The sequence below is a fragment of the Schistocerca serialis genome, chromosome 5, assembly GCF_023864345.2.
Source record: "Schistocerca serialis cubense isolate TAMUIC-IGC-003099 chromosome 5, iqSchSeri2.2, whole genome shotgun sequence".
NCBI classification, from domain to species: domain Eukaryota; kingdom Metazoa; phylum Arthropoda; class Insecta; order Orthoptera; family Acrididae; genus Schistocerca; species Schistocerca serialis.
In genome coordinates, this window is record NC_064642.1 from 712,451,343 (window position 1) to 712,472,546 (window position 21,204).

At 42.9% G+C, this 21,204-nt stretch overlaps 1 pseudogene; it reads right to left on the reverse strand.

Moving 5' to 3' along the window:
• Positions 1 to 10,409: 10,409 nt before the first annotated feature.
• On the reverse strand, positions 10,410 to 10,527 carry LOC126482598 (5S ribosomal RNA; annotated as a pseudogene).
• Positions 10,528 to 21,204: the final 10,677 nt, after the last annotated feature.

Sequence of the window (21,204 nt, forward strand, 5' to 3'; positions counted from 1 at the left end):
AATGGGAAGACGTTTCGCAAGTCAGTAATGTCTGGTAACCACAAAGTTGCAATTACCTCGCAATATGTTTATTGAGAGTTTTTTGCTTCTAGGTGGCAAGGGTCTCACACTATTAACTGCATTTGGTTTTGAACCAATTATATAATTCGAATTCTGATTATTTCAACCTTCCTCAGCGTTTGAGCCCACATTGGCGTATACTTTGGCTGCCGCCATTTCGTGATCGCGTGTTGTGAGGCATCAGGTAGTGATCGTACTTCATGGATTAAATCGAGTATTTAATTTCACAAACATCAGCTCCTGTTTTTAACAATATGCAACCAGGTTCTGGCGCACCTATTTTCTGCTGAAAAGGTAAGTCTTACCCCCGGTTAGAGAGACGCTATGGGCTATTCTGCGAAAGTGTGTTTATATTTTACAAGCTACCTTCAATAGTGTATTATCTCAGTGTGTCTTGCACGTCTCGACAGACGATGCACATTCATATCTTAGAAATTGCAAAGTCATTGAACCGACTTTGAGTGGTACTGCCAGCGGATATCCAGTGTTTCATACTTGACCCAGTGTTTCATACTTGACCGTTACGATGACAGTATGGGGTCTGCAACCCCACTGCAAATATAGGTTGCTTACTGCCACTCACTTGATATTGTTATGATCTTTTACGTATTATCTAATAGCTGTTCAATTGAATTTCCCTAACTATATCAACCATACTACGCGACACAATGTGAGGACACATTTTATTTGCTCAAATCGAAAATTCACCTGCGACTTTACGAATATAAAATTTGGACTGTCAACATGTAATTGCAAATCCGCATGTGTTCAAGTCATTCAATGAGGTCTGTTAGATGTGAATATACACATGTAAGCTGCTCGACTGACGTCATTGTCTCACTTCTTACGGTGTAATTCAACCAGTCGACACAACTGCAAATGCTTATTAGATCAATTACTTTCTTGACGTAATATAACACTTCACCACGGAATATCATCGTGCTGAATGTTAAACCGATGTCATTTCGACGTATTGACCAAACCTTTCAGATTTCTGCAATTATACAAGTACATACTACTTAGAAGTAGAACATTACTCAGAAACATGTTGAACAGGACGGAGTGGAAATTGCGACCAGTGAGGAAGTGAACATGGGTCATCTGACGTAACAGCCTGACAACTATAACTTTACATCTTCTCCACATTCTAGGAGATATATGAAACAGTTACTTTGATACAAGAATTTAATGCGTCGCAGAAAAAAAATTCTTCGAGTTACAACTACGATGCTTAAACGCACATTATTAAGAGGAACATTTGTCGGAAACAATGCAAATCAATCTACAGCTGTAATGGATACAGCGATACAGAATATGAACTTAAAAGAAATATTTATTGTAAAGAAAATAGGGCTCAGTTCTAGTGTCCGATTCCACCCGTTGGCTTTGACCAATGACATAATGTGTTATGTTATTTTGTTTGTGCCGGAGACTGTAGTTATGAACGTTAAAGATTTTTCTGGATTTCCTTGTTACGCGCGTATATTAAAAATTCAATGTACATTTTTGGTTTTCGTATCGTAATTTGTTTCCAGTATCTTTCGTTGATGAAAGTGGTCGTGACTTCATGATTTCTCACGCAATTGCTTTTCATTATGGATGAGTCAGATGTGATTACAGCGAAAATTCTCCTTTAGAAAATGACTGACCATAACTCAGCTGTAAGATTTTTGCAGTCATTGGGCATTAAAGCACAATTTCGCAAGTGCAGTGTTTGTGGAAACTATATGGTTTTGACAAATGTTCCATCATCACGAACTTCCGACGAATACGTACGGAGCTGCGGAAAAATAATATATGGAAACCTATATGCAAGGTTACCTGGTTCGAAAGATCGATGCTGAATTTACACTACTGCCCATTAAAATTGCTACACCAAGAAGAAATGCAGATGATAAACGGGTATTCGTTGGATAAATATACTAGAACTGACATGTGATTACATGTCCACGCAATTTGGGTGCATAGATCCTGAGAAATCAGTACCCAGAACAACCACATCTGGCCGTAATAACGGCCTTGATACGCCTGGGCATTGAGTCAAACAGAGCTTGGATGGTGTGTACAGGCACAGCTGCCCATGCAGCTTCAACACGATACCACAGTTCATCAAGAGTAGTGACTGGCGTATTGTGACGAGCCAGTTGCTCGGCCACCACTGACCAGACGTTTTCAGTCGGTGAGAGAGCTGGAGAATGTGCTGGCCAGGGCAGCAGTTGAACATTTTCTGTATCCAGAAAGGCCCGTGCAGGACCTGCAACATGCGGTCGTGCATTATCCTGCTGAAATGTAGGGTTTCGCAGGGATCGAATGAAGGGTAGAGCCACGGGTCGTAACACATCTGAAACGTAACGTCCACTGTTCAAAGATCCGTCAAAGCGAACAAGAGGTGACCGAGACGTGTAATCGATGTCACCCCATACCATCACGCCGGGTGATACGCCAGTATGGTGATGACGAATACAAACTTCCAATGTCCGATCACCGCAATGTCGCCAAACACGGATGATGCTGTAAACAGAACCTGGGTTCATCCGGAAATATGACGTTTTGCCATTCGTGCACCCAGGTTCGTCGTTGAGTACACCATCGCAGGCGCTCCTGTTTGTGATGCAGCGTCAAGGGTAACCGCAGCTGATAGTCCATTCTGCTGCAAACGTCGTCGAACTGTTCGTGCAGATGGTTGTTGTCTTGCAAACGTCCCCATTTGTTGACTCAGGGGTCGAGACGTGGCTGCACGATCCGTTACAGCCATCCGGATAAGATGCCTGTCATCTCGGCTGCTAGTGATACGAGGCCATTGGCGTCCAGCACGGCGTTCCGTATTACCCTCCTGAACCCACCGATTCCATATTCTGCTAACAATCATTGGATCTCGTCCAACTCGAGCAGCAATGTCGCGATACGATAAACCGCAATCGCAATAGGCTACAATCCGACCTTTATCAAAGTCGGAAACGTGATGCTACGCATTTCTCCTCCTTACACGAGGCATCACAACAGCGTTTCACCGGGCAACGCCGGTCAACTGCTGTTTGTTTATGAGAAATCGGTTGGAAACATTCCTCGTGTCAGCACGTTGTAGGTGACGCCACCGGCGCCAGCCTTGTGTGAATGCTCTGAAGAGCTAATCATTTGCATATCACAGCATCTTCTTACTCTCGGTTAAATTTCGCGTCCATAGCACGTCATCTTCGTGGCGTAGCAATTTCAATGGCCAGCAGAGTAAAAATAATAGTCATGTTAACCTACTATTTTTGCTATCAGTCTTCTTGTAAATCTGTCATCCACGAAGCAGGGGTTTCTTGTGGCATTGTAGTTGACTGGTTTTCATTTTGTAGAGAAGTCTGCGGGGAATTTATAAAGTATAGGGGATCACTGGGGGAGGGGGCGGGGGGGGGGGGGGGGGGGGCGGGTGCTGTGGTTACGGTTGAAGTAGATGAGACATATTTCGGAAAGAGAAAGAACGAAATGGGGAATTAGGTTGTTGGGCTTTGGGATTTTGGAGTAGTTGTTTCCGGAGGGGATTGTGCTGATGTTGTATTTAGGGTCGTACCAAATCGTACAAAGGAATCTTTAATAAAAGATTAGGTGGAATCGGTAACTAGAATTGACCTATATATGAGGATATTCGAGTTACCGATTCCATTTATTAGATAGTTCATTAATTAGATCCTTTTCTCTATTCGATGGCTCATTAACTGGATGGTTCTTTTCTAGCAGATGTATCAAATGTAATAAGATTTTTCCGCTAGTAATTGTTCTCTGATTTACCGCGAAACCGTTACAAACATTGCACCTATTGGCTATTTCAGTAATTAGGTCGTTCTTCCAGGTTCTATGTTAAATATAATACCATTTCTGCACTCGAAGTTGCTCTCTGAACTTCTACAGTAAAGTTAACAATATTGGAATTTGTCAATTCTAGTTACAGATTCCGATATTTGTTAATTTTTAATGGATTTCCGTTACCTGAGTTCCTGCCTTGTTTAGGATTTACGGTGTTCGTTTCTCCATATTTTATGTTAGTAATTCGTATTTTTTATAATTCGCTTTATTTTTCCACTACTCTGTTCTAATTTAATTTCTCCCAAAACCCCAACTTTCCTGCGCTTCTCCCGTCTGAATGAATAATCAATAATAAAATTAACGTAATTTTGCAATAGGACGACTTCACCATGGGCTATACTGTAATACAGTTTATGTGCCTGTCCACTCGCATAAATTATGATAATAATTCTAATTGGGCACACATTTTTTACACTACTGTTCTTAATTATTTCGGTTATCTTCAACTCGTTAGCATGTAATTCGTGCGTAAATAATAATCGCGTTAAATGCTTTATTTTATTGCATGCTGTATTCGTTTGTTTATGAGTATGATTTGTTCCCTTCATAGATTGCCGATATGCAGCACCTTTGCCTTACGTATGACTTCATTGGTCAAAGCCGACGAGTGGAATCAGACACTAGAATTTATCCGAAAACAGTATTACAACAGTTCAACAATGTAGCATCTGCCTACATTGCTAATATTAGTTGTGAATATACATATTTTCCGGGAAGCAATGGAAACGGTTATTCAAAGAACTTTAACTTTTTATCGGAAAAAAATAGAGTCGAACAGCCCCAAAAGAAAGCTCTGCAGCTATAATGGAGGAAAAAATGTATGCTAAAGGACAATAAAATCAACAAATCGAGAACATATTAAATCCCACAGAAACAGAAGAGTCATTATTTTATTTCCCACACACAGCAGAGATGAAATAGAATTGCCCCAAAACCAACACAAATACAACGAATAAGATTAAAGAAATGCAATTCAAATTGCGTATCTAGAAGTGACGTCACAGCAGCCATTACTATTCCATCACTGGCAAAATCTGACGGCTCCTTTCGCAAAATCCTTTTGATCTCCGAACTTTTCCAGAAACATTATAAATTAATGGCTATAGTGGTTACATAAATGTTAACGGAAACGGGAGCTGTGTTATGGACTGAATCCGAAATAATTTTATTTTACTTATATCATTTCAAACGAGAATAACAATTAAGGATCACTGCTAAATATCGTATTGTTTAGTTTCAATGTTGATGCTCGAGCAACAAATTCCTTAATATAAATCTTCTGTTTAATGCCATTCAGAAAGAAAACCTGAGCCTCCTGGTTAAAATGTCTGTGAATACGTTACTTACAATTTAACTGGGTTAATTTTTCAGCTCAGGCAACAGCGATGAAATGGGGTTGTATTCTGAATATACCCAGTGAAATTTATTATTTATGATTATGCTGAGAGCAGCGAGCGGTATGCGCGCACACCCTCATAATGCACACATGCATTAATACGTCTACTCATTGTGTCTGAGGCGGTCGTTCCAACTCGGTGTCACAGGGCAGCGGCTTCACTGCTTCTTGATAGTTTGCTTCAGTTAACAAAGGCAGTCTGGATATCGGATCTGAAAGAACACGGATTCCTCCACCAATTACTAGTTGTCAGCCTGCACTTCGTGTCAACCATGCTCAGAAGTCACTGCAGCAGAGCTATATTCAAACAATCAGCGTTCACATTGTTTGCACCTACGAAATAAACTTCTTTGCCCCGTCTCGCTCTTTGTCTGTTGTCTCTCTCTCTCTTCGTTATTTACGTAACAAATACTTTTGCGCAACTGTCGACTTTATAGAATAACTAACATCACAGAAAGACTAGTACAGTATTTTACGCAAAAGAAATATTGTGTAATATTCTGTCCAATAAGCGACATGAAATAAGGAAAAATTGGTATTACGCATCTACAAAAATACATACGGGAAACGAAGGAAGAAACATTCGAGTATGGCTTCCGTCGACAGTGCGGCCAGAAGAAACGAAGCGTAACGTCGGATTACGAAAGGATGGGGAAGGAAATTGTTTGTGCCCTGCTCAAGGGAACCATCTTCGCCTGGAACGATTTAGTGAAATTACAGAAAACATGAGTCCTGAAACTTCCTGGTAGATTAATACTGTGTGCCAGATCGAGACACGAACTGTGGACCTTTCCCTTTTGTAGGAAAACCCTCTACACACAGCTTCCTTGGATAGCTCAGTCGGAAGAGCATTTACACGCGAAAAGCAAACGTCCCGAGATCGACATTCGGTCCAGCACACAGTTTTAATCTGCGAGGAAGTTTCACATCAGCACGCAGTCCGCTGCAGAGCGACAGTTCCATTCTGGAACCTGAATCTCAGTGACCGGGTGGGAATTTGAACTGTCGTTTACCCGAATGTAAGCACAGTGTGTTAACAACTGTGTCATTTCTCTCGGTGAATGTGTAAGCCAGACCGGGGCATATCCAGGAGGATTTCTTTTCAGACTTTCTAAAAAGATTTTTGTTAAAGTCATCTTGCTTAAAACTGTTTAGTTTGTAATATGGTTATTAAAGTAGACTGTGATATTTACTTGTAATTCAACATCACATTTAAGAGTGCAAAACAGTTTCATAGAAGCTCATGTTTACGTACGAATAGGAACACGTTTACACATACCACAGAACGAAATAATAAATAAAGAAAACACGGTATTAAAATTCTGAAAAGGGGTTATGTTGACAGAACACAAAATTGCTTGCTTACACCAATTAAAATGGTAAACCTCTACAATGTTTCTGGCAGTAAACAATTTTTTTGACGAGCTTCCACCTGTTAGCATACACTGTTAGGCCAAAACATTATGACCACTTACTTAAACGTGTGTTGTTCCAATTCTGATATGCAATTCAGCAGCTATTCTGCGTGGCATGGATTCGACAGGTACTTGATAGATTTCCAGTGGTTTCTGGCACCGGATGCCAGCGCCCATGTCACACAGTTCCCGTAATTTATGGGCGTTGGTTTGTAGGCGCGGAGCTGGCGCCCGATAGAGTCCCGTTTGGGTTTCATAGAATTCAGATAAGCCGAATGTGATGGCCAAGACATCACCGTGATTTCACTATCATGCTTCCAAAACAAATGCAGCACGATTCTGGCGTTGCGGCAGAAACAGTTATCCTGCTGGTAGATCCCATAGCTACTGAGGAAGACATCGAGCATAGTGGACTGCAGTTGGTCCCTAATAATGCCACGTAGTCCACAGCTGTAATGGTGCCTTCGGTTAATACCGCAGGTCCCGTGGAAGCCAAGGTGAATGTCCCCCATATAATAACATAATACTGCTCCCACAGGTCTGCATCCGTGGCATGCTGGCCTAGATGACAGCATATCTGGACACGACTATCGACATGGATTAACAAAAAACGGGGTTCATCCGACCAGGTGACGCGATTCCACTGATTCGTAGTCCATCTCGATGATCCTGTTCCCAATGCAATCATAACTGTCGATGTGGTTGGGTCAACATGGGAACACGTAGGGCTCCTCTGCTGCGGAAGACCATGTTCAGCACTGTGCGCTGAACGATGTGCTTCCAAACACTTGTTCCTACCCCAATACTGTACTCTGTTGTCAGATCTGCCACAGGTGGCCGCCTACCCTCCTTTAGAGAGCAGGCAAGCCTCCGATCTCTACGTTATGTGATGAGGTATGGACGTCGAACTTCTTGTCGGCTGCTCGTGGTTTCAGCATTCTCCAGTCACTTTCCACATAGGCTCACGACAGTATCACGTGAACAGCCAACCAGCTTCGCCGTTTCCGAGATGATAGCTCTCAGGCACTGGGCCACAACAATCTGCCTTTCGTCAAGGTCGCTAAAGTCGCTGGATTTCCGCATTTGCGTCACTTATCGTCGCTATAATGATTCCCTATTAGTCTCTCCTCCGCTCATATAGTTATCTTACCGCATCACACGCCCTCAGCACCACCAGAAAGCATAGAACGTCACGGTGGGCAGTGGTCACAATGTTTTGGCTCATCAGTTTAAAGTGGCCCACGTAGAAGTCTGAGTGTTAGTTAAAGCCCTATTCATCCTTGTCCGGCTTGCACTTTATGCACACAAAAAATCTACATCTACATCTACATATATACTCCGCTAGCCACCAAGCGGTGTGTGGCGGAGGGCACAATTTGCCCCAAAGTCATATTTCCCCACCCCCCCCCCCCCTCTCTGTTCCACTGACGGATCGCGCGAGGGAATAACGACTCTCTGAACGTCTCAGTACGAGCTCTTATTTCCCTTATCTTTGAATGATGATCATTACGCGATTTGAAAGTTGGTGGTAATAATATATGCTCTACATCCTCGGTGAAGATTGGATTTCGGAATTTAGAGAGCAGCCCCTTCCGTTTAGCACGTCGTCTATCTGCAAATGTGTCCCACCTCAAACTGTGTCCCACCTCAAACTTTCTATGAGATTTGTGACGCTCTCGCGATGACTAAATGTACCAGTCACGAATCTTGCCGCTCTTCTTTGGACCTTCTCAATCCCTTGAATCAGACCCAACTGGCAATGGTCCCACACAGACGAACAATACTCTAAGACTGGACGAACTAACGTATTGTAAGCTATTTTCTTTGTTGAAGGACTGCATCGCTTCAGGATTTTACCAATAAACCGCAATCTAGAGTTCCCTTTACCCGTTACTTGTGTAATCTCATCATTCCATTTCGAATAGTCACACACAGATACTTGACTGATGTTACCACTTCCAAAGACCGATCATTTATTTAACGTGTTTCCCGTGGTACAATCGTCGGGAGCTCACCTTTCACGCCTAAGGCACTGGACTCCTTATTGATCTGTTTGATTGGATGTATCATTTCAAGCAAAAGCAATTTTCATCTTCTTGTTGCAGGTTATACGAGAAAGGAAGAAGAATTAGATGGGACATTCTTCGAGACGAGAATGCTTGCTAACAGACACTTTGAAAGGACTAATTTGTGACAGGGTTTTTAGAGGAAAGAGGAGATACTAGGTGAGAGACGACATAAAGGGAAGAAAATTACGCGGAGCTGAAGAGGATGGCAGAATACATGAGAGCATGGAGAGTTACCATGTGATAACGTGCCTTTGCGCAAAACACTAGTGATGACATGAGAAGAAGACCTACTCGCATTTTTCATTCTTCTTTGCTTTTAGCAATTTCTTGCCATTATGAGTCATTTCTCTCATAGAGTAAATTCCTTCTGTATGAGACTCGGTAGATTAAAATAGTTTTGCTAGCAATTTCTACCTTTTATTCTTCTGTGATATAATTGCCTGTGATATAATTGCCTAGCGTTTCCAAATGCTGTTGTCTTAAACTTTTCTTGACTGGTTGTCATATAGGATGACAATGTAAACGCACCCCAACAGAAATACGTATACGTGCCCGATCGCCATGTTTGAATTAGTTTCCAAACTATAGGAGTAACTCTCGGGGTACGGATGTACCTTTTAATGTGGAGTAATCTCCTGTAAACGTACAGTCTCAGTTCTAAAAGATATGTTCCCTAGGAGCTTCGATATTTGAGTAACACCTTTCACAAAAAACCAATATGTTCTTCGCGCCAAAGCATTCACTCACCCAGAGTCGTGAACTTTGTGAGAGCACTCGGTATATGGGAGTACTAACCTCTCATTGTCGGCTGTGCTCCAGCAAGAATGGTTCCCGAGAAAAGTGCTCTGCGTAAACGTGCCACGGTCTCCCCTACGCGGGGTATCCATCATAACCGTACTGGTACTTATATCTAGATAAGAATTTTCACAGAAGATACGAATCTGAAACGAAATGTTCTTCGTTAATAATTTTCTTAATACAAGGAAGTGTTGTCTTTCAGACCATCTCGAGTAGTTTACTTCTGATTTCGGGAAATCGCAGGCTCTGCTGGAGATTTCGATCCACCCGCGACCTAGCGACGTCTGCTAGTACTAGCTCCACGACTGGTCATGCTGGTCACGTTAAGGTAATTATTATTGTAGCAGTGACGGTCTTGGCTCTCTACTTTGATTCTGTCAGCAGTATAGTAGAGGATCCGGAGAATTATGTAGGAGAGCGCCACACAGGAGAAAATGACACGTAATAACTTTGCTGTTAAAGGATATGGATGCCACAATATTGAAAGTTTTATGAGGTAACATTAATCTAATTAGAATGTGAAATAAACGAAACTGAAATGGCACAATTCAGTTTCCTTTAATGTGTGGTATAAATGTTATATGCCCAATGAATACATTGTGAATTAAAGCTAAACTAAACTCCTCCCGAACAGGCCATGACGGCCCAAAGGTACCGACCGGGCCCCGTGTCATCCTCAGACCACAGGCGTCACTGGACGCGGATTTGGAGGGGCATGCGGTCAGCACACCGTTTTCCCAGCCGTATGCCAGTTTCCGAGACCGGAGCCATTACCTCTATATCAAGTAACTCTTCAGTTTGCCTCACAAAGGCTGAGTGCTGTACCAACAGCGCTCGGCAGACCGGATGGTCACCCATCCAAGTGCTAGCCCAGCCCGACAGCGCTTAACTTCGGTGATCTGATGGGAACCGGTGTTACCACCGCGGAAAAGCCGTTGGCAGTTTATGAATTACTACATTAAAATGATCTACTTACTGTCCTGCATTATATTAAAAATACAAATGAAGGAATGGCGTTGGATATACAGAGTGAACCTTAATAAAATCGAAATCCTGCAGGAACGGTTTGATGATTGGATATGAAGGAAAAAGTCCCATGATCAAGTGTCTGGAAATGGATTGTGTGCGTGCAACGACGACAAATCGTCGTGCTATACTGTGCAGAGCAGCATCGCATCCACATCACAACAGATGTTCAAAGTGGCCTCCATGGGATGCAATGCATGTGTTCACACGTCGTGGTTATCATGCAAGATACACATAATCGTACTTTGGATTACACGAAGTCGGAAGGCCACTGGAGCGTGTGATAGCGTTAGTCTCAGCATCCTGTAGAACCCAGGCCTCCAAATCTCTGCACCGCGATCACATAAACGACCAAAAAGGGCTTGAAATGTTGTTTGATGCGGTTGGTGCCTCTGAGGGTACCTGTTATAGTATAGGCGTGCTGCATGGCCGTACAGAATCACCATTGCGATATGAATACTTTCATTCGTCTGCGCATCTACCGTGGCAACGATGCATTTCCGGACAAATGTTCGTAGGACCTTTTTTCGTTCATTTCCAGTCAAGAATCCGTCCCGGCAGTTTGTCGGTTTTATTAATGCTCACCCCGTATACCACATGAGTGTTGGTTGGTTGTTTTTGGGGGAGGAGACCAGACAGTGAGGTCATCGGTCTCATCGGATTAGGGAAGGAAGAGGAAGGAAATCGGCCGTGCCCTTTCAAAGGAACCATCCCAGCATTTGCCTGGAGCGCTTTAGGGAAATCACGGAAAACCTAAATCAGGATGGCCGGACGCGGGATTGAACCGTCGTCCTCCCGAATGCGAGTCCAGTGTGCTAGCCACTGCGCCACCTTGCTCGGTTTCACATGAGTGTTGCAGATTTATTGAGATGCAAAAAGAACTTACGTGGTATGGCTATCATGAAAGCTCGCGCCCGATTTACCGCGAGTACAGTCTGTCGCGCCCTAATATACGTAGAGTAGTCATAAAGTATAAATAAAGTTTAGTAATTAAGCTCTTATTTGTGATTCTTGAAGTTTTCCCGGCGGACATAATGTTCCATCATCTTTCGGGCGTGCAGCCGGCCGCGGTGGTCTAGCGGTTCTAGGCGCTCAGTCCGGAACCGCGCGACTACTACGGTCGCAGGTTCGAATCCTGCCTCGGGCATGGATGTGTGTGATGTCCTTAGGTTAGTTAGGTTTAAGTAGTTCTAAGTTCTAGGGGACTGATGACCACAGATGTTAAGTCCCATAGTGCTCAGAGCCATTTGAACCATTTTTCGGGCGTGCACTCGGGACAGTGACAATTCTTCTTGCGATATTTCACGTGGCTCTCCGTATAAATAGGCACGCATAAACGCTATGAACTCAGTCTCCGACTCGCCTTGAAGAGGGCTGGGAGGTTTCTAGCCGAAATATCGCAAGAAAAATTGTCGCTGTCCCGAGTGCACGCCCGAGAGATGATGGAACAAGCTCTTATTTATTTCGAGGTACACTTGAGCAGTCCTGTCACCTTTACTATAGCACGTGGCTGGAAACGTCAAAATGAAACTGCCCCTCCGATCTCCACTTTGTTTTCTAAATTGGCGTCCGGAAATACTTCCGGGCACATCAGTTTGCCGTTCATCTGCTGCTTATACAATGATCACTGTCAGTGAAGAACAGGTTCCAAGGAAGCTACGTTTAAAAATTCAATTTCTAACATCATTTCCGAGCCCATCTTGTAACAACCTGGTTTTAACACAATATTATTCAGATATTACTCAGCAGTACAAGGGACGCAAGGCAACTTCTCGGAAAGTTCAGTTCACCGTTCGCCCATCGAGATTTAGCTTTTTTGGTCGTTTCCCTAAGTCGGTTTGTCGGACTGGTTCCTATGTGAAAGACATGGAGAGGCTCCGTCCCCGCCGCAGCCGCAGTGGTCCACGACGGCTACCGCAGTCCACTTCAGCCATCCGCCGCCCCACACCGAACCCAGGGTTACTGTGCGGTTCGGCCCCCGGTGGACTCTCCCAGGGAACATCCACACCACACGAGTGTAACCCCTATGTTTGCGTAGTAGAGTAATGGTGGTGTAGGCGTACGTGGAGAACTTCTTTGCGGAGCAATCACAGACATAGAGGAGCTGAGGCGGGATAAGGGGAACCAGCCCGCATTCGCCGAGGCATATGGAAAACCTCATAAAACCATCCACAGACTGGCCGGCTCACCGGAGCTCGACATAAGTCCGCTCGGCCGATTCGTCCCGGGAACCAGGCGCTCCTTCCCGCTCCGGAAAGCCGTGCGCTAGACTGCTCGGCTAACCGAGCGGGCTTTTCTGGCTGTTACTTAACGCTTCATTCACGCACCAAGATATTCCATGACGGAAAAAAAATTACAACGCCAAGAAGGACTTTTGCGACATGAACGAAACTTGGTAGTCATGTATCTACATCGGAAAGATCCGATAAGAGCGGTTCTAGTAGCGCCACTGTGAGGATGCAAATCAGGTTTGCTTTAAATACACGTCGTAATGGTCGTGGGTATTAACTACATTTGAGATTGGACGTGGCGACTTCACGTCATTCAAGAATGTCTTGATGGCGACAAAAAAGCTCTTATCACCCCACCTCACTGGGTTTGAACGAGGTCGTGTAATAGAGCTAGGAGAAGATGAATGTTCCTTCTGCAGGGGCAGTCTCTCTCCCTCACACAACACCTTGCACACAAAAGAGCATAATCGAGTTAGGTGTTTACAACTGGATTGAAAGTAGAACCAAATTTAGAAAGTATGACCGGAAGATCACGAGATCGGAAGTGCCGCCATCTTGGGTAATTAGAGTATAAAAGGAAGCTTGACAGCCGCAACCGATCAGTATTCTGTGATAGCTGCAAGTGTCAACATGGAAAAGTAGTCAAAACTAGGTCGTGGAAAGTATAGCGACCCTTGTTTCTTGCCTATATCAAAGTATCTGCAGTCTGTTCTCGAATCTGACTGGGTGGAAGACCTAATTGTCAATATCCTAGAACAGTGGAGAATCGAGACACCTAGCCGGTGTGAGTGTGGACATATCACTATTTTTTCGGACGCTATACACATATAAACAATAATTGCATTGAAACTTACTGGCAGATCAAAACTGTCTGTCGCACAGACACTCGAACTCGGGACCTTTGCCTTTCGCGGGCAAGTTCTCTACCAACTTTATTTTAAAAATCTTATTTTGTTCGTTGTTCTTCGTTCCATTCTTCTGGGGCGGACGTCCCATGCCACCTGTTCAAGTTCATAGTTGGTCCTTTTACTGAGTTTTTTTTTATTACATAAAGCATCTAATCCGCTGACGGAACACATTTAGCACCAAGCACGGCCGACGACCCGTCCTTACAATTTCCCTTCCGCCACTACCTTGTCTGCTACCTTCCGAACTTAGCAGAAGTACTCCCACCAAAACTTGTGAGACTAGCACTTCTGCCGGCCGAAGTGGCCTTGCGGTTAAAGGCGCTGCAGTCTGGAACCGCAAGACCGCTACGGTCGCAGGTTCGAATCCTGCCTCGGGCATGGATGTTTGTGATGTCCTTAGGTTAGTTAGGTTTAACTAGTTCTAAGTTCTAGGGGACTAATGACCTCAGCAGTTGAGTCCCATAGTGCTCAGAGCCATTTGAACTAGCACTTCTGAATGGAAAGATATTGCGGAGACATGGCTTAGCCGCAGCCTGGGGGATGTTTCCACAATGGAATTTTCACTCTGCAGCGGAGGGTGCACTGACATGAAACTCCCGCAAGTTTCGCGAGAGAACTTCTGTGAAGTTTGGAAGGTAGGACACGAGGCACTGGCGGAAGTTATATTGTGAGGACGAGTCGTCAGTTGGTAGAGCAGTTGCCCGTGAGAGTCAAAAGTCCCGAGTTCGAGTCTCAGTCCAGCACACACTTTTAATGTGCCAGAAAGTGTCGTATCAGCACACACTGCACTGCAGAGTGAAAACTTCATTCTGGATAATTGCATTGCTTGGCTGAAATGTATATGTGTTGGAGTGAGAAGTTACTGTGGCCAGTGTACCAACATGTGCAAAGAAAATGATGTGGGTGGGAAGTGGACAGACTGTGTCTAGTCATACAGGAGGCATGAATTCTCCAATTCTTATGTGGAAAAACGCATTTTCAGTGCATATACAGCTGTAGGAGTATGTACGATTTTACGTGGAAAATTATGTACACTCATAAGGAGGATATAGATTTACATGGGAAATTGATATTTCTAGAGCCGCAGTCGCCATGAGGGGGTATTTCTGATACTTTGCTCATTGTTGAATGCTGCCAGATTGGCGCTGCGATCATAATATTTAACTGTGCTGGACAAATCACCCCTCCCCCCCCCCCCCCCATGTAAATTCATCGGTTGCCTGCTTGGTGGCCATGGTGACTGTCTCTTTGGCCTCTCAACATTCAGTATGACCAGCATGTGGATGCCAGGAGATGGGCACATGAAGATGGACAGCAGGGGTGGCCTGCAGAAGTTTCGGCGATCTCTGACATCTAACTCTGATAACTGCTACAGAATGGATCATGGTTCAAGTGTATGTGTTTACAAAGTGCCCTGTCCATGTGGTGATGGCTGCTGTGTTTGGCGCTGAGTTCTTCTCAATACACGCCAAACCATGACACCAAATTCCTGATTAATCAGTTTATTGTTACCGATAGGGGTATTGCGAGCACATTCTGATCAATCCCCCATCCCATCTCCCGCAAATTGTTTAAGGACGTGGTGCAACTGAGCTGAAATTTGGAATTGTAATTACCATTTTCAGCTACCTCCGATGTAATCTGTTTGCAGCCAGACGACCTAACTGTGCCACTATCCACTAATAGGAGGCAGGGAAACCCCAGGAGTGGGAGAAGTAAGATTTGGAAAGCAGGCAACCGCGGGATCGAATCCCAGATAGCCCCAGAATTTCCCACCAGATATGCTAGTCCTAGTATTTACTAATAGGAAACAAAAACATTTGTACACAGGAGGTATCGATTACATTAATTAGTCAATCAATTTGATAGAGTGGGGTTAGCGCAAATCGACTATTTCCAAGACAGTCACATCCAAACATTTTGGGGAGCTGGGGATTTGCCAAGTATGCACTGCTTTGTTCAGGAAAAAATATGGGTTAGTGTAGTTTTTGGTGGTCAGAAACAGATGCTCGCTCCCATGTCGGAAGTAGCCACTTGAAAGAGAGAGAGAGACAGAGAGAGACACACACGCACAAAGAGAGAGAGAGAGACAGACAGAAAGAGAGAGAGACGAAGAGAGACAAGGGGGAGAGAGAAAGAGAGTATATGTTTCAACAGGAGTTTCCAGATACTGAATATATTCAGTATCTGGAAATTCCTGTTGAAAGTCATATATATCAAAGGATAATGCCATGAACAAAGGGAACCACAGCCCCATGCAGACCTGCCAGCCGAGCAGCCACAAAAAAAAAAAATTTCTTGCATTCGAGGTCACGGGCACTGCCCTCTGCATGACTGCATAGCTCAGTATGCATCACGACTGGGTGTAGTTTGAACAATGAATGACAGTCTCTGAGCATCTGCTACAGCATGCATGCGGATACTGGGAGTTTAATGCTCAGCTACAGATGCAGTCAGTGCATGCGACATAGCTGTTATTCAGACTGCAGTGCAGGGTAGTCAGGAGCCTGGCAGTGGCGGCATTTGGTGCATCCCAGTGGATGGCAGAAAATGCAATCAGAAGCTTCTACGCCACAAATGTTTAGTGTGCTCTGTAACAATGTAATTACGTGTTATGAATGATTTATGTTGATGACGATTTCATTGATGGTATTCCTTGTGTGATCAGAAGAAAGCAATTACTTCTTTTCGGTGTATTTTATTAGAACTGCATCTTCTAAATTTAAATAAATAGCAAAGAATGATGAGCTCTTCTCACCACATAGAGAGATCCAACCCCTGCAAATTGGAATGCAAATTGAATTTTATAAATAAACAATATACTATTATGTCCACTGCAGTGTTGTTAAATTTCCTGTAGTGGGATCCTTCCAGTCCACCAGGTCAGCACACACTGAGCGATTTTTCCCGCCTATATTTTATAGGAGGGGCGGGGAAGTAGAAGAAGTGGTAGGGATGGAATGTCCTCTGGTAGTTGCCATTGGGCACTAGCTCAGTCGATCCTTGCGTGTCAAGGTGACCACATACACGATAATTTTACAAGACAACACTCTAGTCTGCAGCAGTGCAATTATGTAGTTAGGGCATGTAGTTACTGCACCTTCCACATCAACAGCTCTGTGCGGGCAAGCGAATTTTCCGCCATCTTTTTCTGGAAGGGAAGGGGGAAGAGAAAGGCTGGGGAATTTCCCAGTAGGGGTAAAGCTCAGATCTAAACTAGGGAGGAGTGACATGCAAAAAGTGTCCCTTTTGTCAGAGGGGTGTGGTGGAGGAGAAGGCAGGTGGGGCAGTTTCTCAGAAGGATGGATTATGCCCAGGAGGTCATAAATCAATTAGCACAACATTAGGTTAAGGTGAAGCGGTAATTTGCCCCAGAATGTATGCTTGCTCCTGAATAAATGCAACTTGCACAGCTAGATTGGCTCAGTTCTCTCCTTGCTCCAATTATTATTTATTATTTAGCGTATGGCTAATACAGACATATCATGAAATTAAATTACATATACATATGTACATATTGACACACAAGAAACTTAAGTTTGTCTTTACAACTGAATATCCAGTCCTTCAGTCCAGCACACTGCATCTGGAGTTGCTAGCAGGAAGTCCTCTTTGGCCCCGTGATAGGCTCGAATCCTGCATTCACTGATAATGTGGTGAACAGTCTGGTATGGAGTCACAAGCTGGATCAGGCAGCTTCTTCCACTTAAAGAGAGCATCCCTGCATCCCCCATGGCTGGTACGGATTCTGTTGAGAGTAGTCCAGGTCTTGCGTGATAGGTCGAATCCACTTGGAAGTTTAGCAACTGAGATGTTATGCAGGTGCACAACTGTCACTGCTTCCCACCGACCATTCCACTCTTCAAGAGGTTTGAAATCCTTAGCAACCATGTCAGCAGCATCGCACAGAGTTGGATGGCGTGATTTCCGTCTCTTGCTCCACTACTTTTGTTGGTTAGAAGGAGGCTAGCTGAGGGCCTGCAAACAACCAGTCTGCTTACTAGACACAGTGGATCTACACCTGGAGGTATGGTCTGGGGTGCGAATTCACACGGCAGCAGGAGCACACTCGTGGTTTCCCACGTCAGTCTGGTGATTTCCCTTTTCGTTTTGCCATTCATGAACAGAATTCCAGGGAATGTTTTCAAACGCTCGCCCACATACCGCTGTTATAAGCCAGTGTGCTCTACAGAGTGACGACATGTTGTAAAGTCCTTCTCGATCACCCGATCTCTCTCCAGTCGAGCACATAAGGCACATTATGAGATGACAACTCCAGCGTCATCCACAAAGAGCCTTAACCATCCCTGTATTGGCCAACCATGTGCAACAGGTGTGGAACTCCATTCCACAAACTGACATCTAGTACCCGCACAACACAATGCATTCATGTTTGCTTGCTTGCATTCAATATTCTGGTGGTTACAGAAGTTATCACTATACCAGCATTTCACATTTGCAATGACTTATTTCTCACTTACGTTAACCAGTGAAATTGCAATGTTAATAACTTAAATATGTTACCTAGAGAGACGTATTCTTCAGATTTCATTAATCTACATAAATTATTTTCTGGAGTTGAGATTTTTCTCTGTTTGTGTATATCTCATCTTGGTCTATGGGATGGATTTCTTGTTGAGAATACAACTTGTCTAAAGGATGTTGGTTGTGGTTCTTATACCTTTTTTCTCCAAAACATTAATTTGCGATAGTCATTTTGGTTACCTCAAGTATGGTCCCCATACCTGGGTATGACCTCCACTTTTATAAAATTTTACGAATGTGCAAGCTATGTGAGGGACATTAACCAATAACCAATATGGTAGCCACTCCATGTAGTGGATCACCAGGCACAATGATAAGCATCTGACGATACAGAGAACTCGCAGTTGGTGTCTGAGCTGTTGCCTCCATATGCAACTGAGGCTCCAATTAACGCCAACCAAAGCAGTTGTTGAGCCCATGGCAGTCCTCTGTTTTGGGTCTGTTAAGCTTCTTTACCAAGCAGAAAAGGTATGCAGCAGTAATTCTTCTCCAAGTGAATCTTCTATTGGCTGCAAAAGAAAGGCGCTTACATAAGATGTATCACCACTTTGTGGTGCAAGGGAACTTTAGGAATTCACAAAATATTCATGGAAAGTCTAACAGTTAATTTTAATAGTGATTTACTCCTTTTACATGTTTATTTCACTTTTTACCACATTCCAGTTTGCTTTACACCTAATTTTTAGAATTTAAAATGTACTGCTTATCACCTTTGATTCTTGTTACTTTAACATGTAGGTTTTTCTGTAGGTTATAGAGTTGTTTTTGTACTAAAAACTGTCAGCGCTTAAGTGATTCAGTATGATTAAAATATCCTTTTACTGCATTGTGGCGTGTACCATTTTTTGTCTGTTGTGGTTTGTGACTGTTGCCAGTGTTGCAGCTTTTACAAACAACAGGGCAGTTACTGTCCATTGTATGTTTCATGATGAAAGGAAATGAGAAGAAGCATTCAGTAACATCTTTCTCACTGGTCAGTATATTGGACAACTCAATTAGTTTAAAGTCATTTCTCATTCTTTCAGTGTTGTCTTCATTGGTTATTATGTATATAATTAACATAGTGGAATTTTTAGTAGCCAGGTTTCCAGTTTTGAGTCATATGCCATCATGGTCAGATATTCATAATTTGATGGTGTCACGTTCTACTTAATTTCTACACACATTACTAATTGTCAAGGCAAGCTTCCATTTTGGTTGCGTTTTCATTTAAGCAACAAAAATTCATTGATCTTAACACATTTAGGAAATAAGTCAAGTTTTGGTCTTTTTACTATTATTTCTGGGTTAATATTTCGTGTGAAAAAAATTTGCAATGCTTATATTTGGCAATCATTAAAATTTAAGTGGAGAACTTTTCTGCAAATGTTTCTTCATCTGAAGCTGGCATTTAGTAAACAGACGCAATAAGTGTGTAGAGCCATAACAAAACACAACTTGTTGTCAGTGAATAACCAAATGGTGCAAACAGTCTGATTTATTGTACTTTTATAACAGTGTTCATTCACACATAGAATGCTGCACATAATTTAATGCAGTCAGTGCTGGAATTCAGCAACTTTACTACTTGAGGACTGCACATTCAATGTAACAAAATTAACTTATTTGTGCTGCAGATAAGTAGAGTGTTTACTCTGAGCCAAGTTTGTTTATTGGATTTTAGTGTGTCTTTTGTACTATGTTCTGATGTTCTTTGTCATGACAACGATTAATCTGTATCTGGCTTCATCAGGGTTGTACATTTCCTGATCAAATTCTGGGTGTTGAGACACATGGTCTTACTTGCCAGAGCAGGTTAATTTACTGTTTTCTGTGTTACATTTTTATTTTTATTTTTGGGTAAGTTTTTATAAATGAACTGCTCTGAGGAGGAGAATATAGTAATCACAGTGCTCAAGATATTTTAAAAAAAAGTAAGAATAGTCTGCTCTTTGAATAATGACTTGGGAGAAAAAACAGGTAGCCTAATATGAACTGAGGTAATCAAGATAACTCAACTAAAAGTTCATAAATATCGATCAGAAATAAAATGTAATATTCAGCATTTTCAAATATGGTAAATTCTAAAAAAGACTGTTTAAAGCTATTCCTTCAGTGATATTACTTCTTCTTTATTAATATTATTATAATCAGTCCTGCATACTTGTTATATGGGTTATTGGTTATATGCGTGTGTGAAGAAAATTTTCACCCTATTGAAATTATAAGAACATCTCAAGACACCAGAAGAAATGGAGAAGTTTTTCACAAAGTTGGAAGAGCAAGTCTACTTTCAACAGCAGTTCCATCTGTTTTTCCAAATTGCCCTCACTATTTGAGCAAACCCCCGACGCGTCATATATGCTCTCCACTGCTAGTGCTACCACTTGCCATTTGTGAATGGTCGTTGCACGTTGACGTCGAACATAGACGTTGATCGCATTAATGTGACTGGACCGTGTATGGAAACCTGTGATATAGAGGGCGGTCGTAAATAGTATGAAAAGGTTGTAAGTGTGTTGCAGGGTTGGTTATGCTGCGAAATATTTGTTAAGAAAAAAATCGATACGTTGTGCCGTTTCCGAGTTAATTAGCATTGAAGTTAGCCAATCAGGTCGTTGCAAATTCAAGCGGCCCGCCAGATACAACTAGTATTAATTGTTCTCATAGCGTAGATGTTAGTGCACGAGATCGCTCAGTCTTTGTCTCAGTTTCGATCATTACTACCGTTAAATTTCCTGTTTTTATGTCGCTTTCGTCTTAGGATGTAGGAAACTAAACTAAGAACACATTTAGTAACATTGTCTGCGGTGTGCCGCTTGAATTTGCGCTTTCAAATAACTGATTAGTTAATTTCAATGCTAATCACCTAGAAAATGGCGAAACGCATCTAAATTTTTTCTTAACAATTATTTCTCGGTACATCCT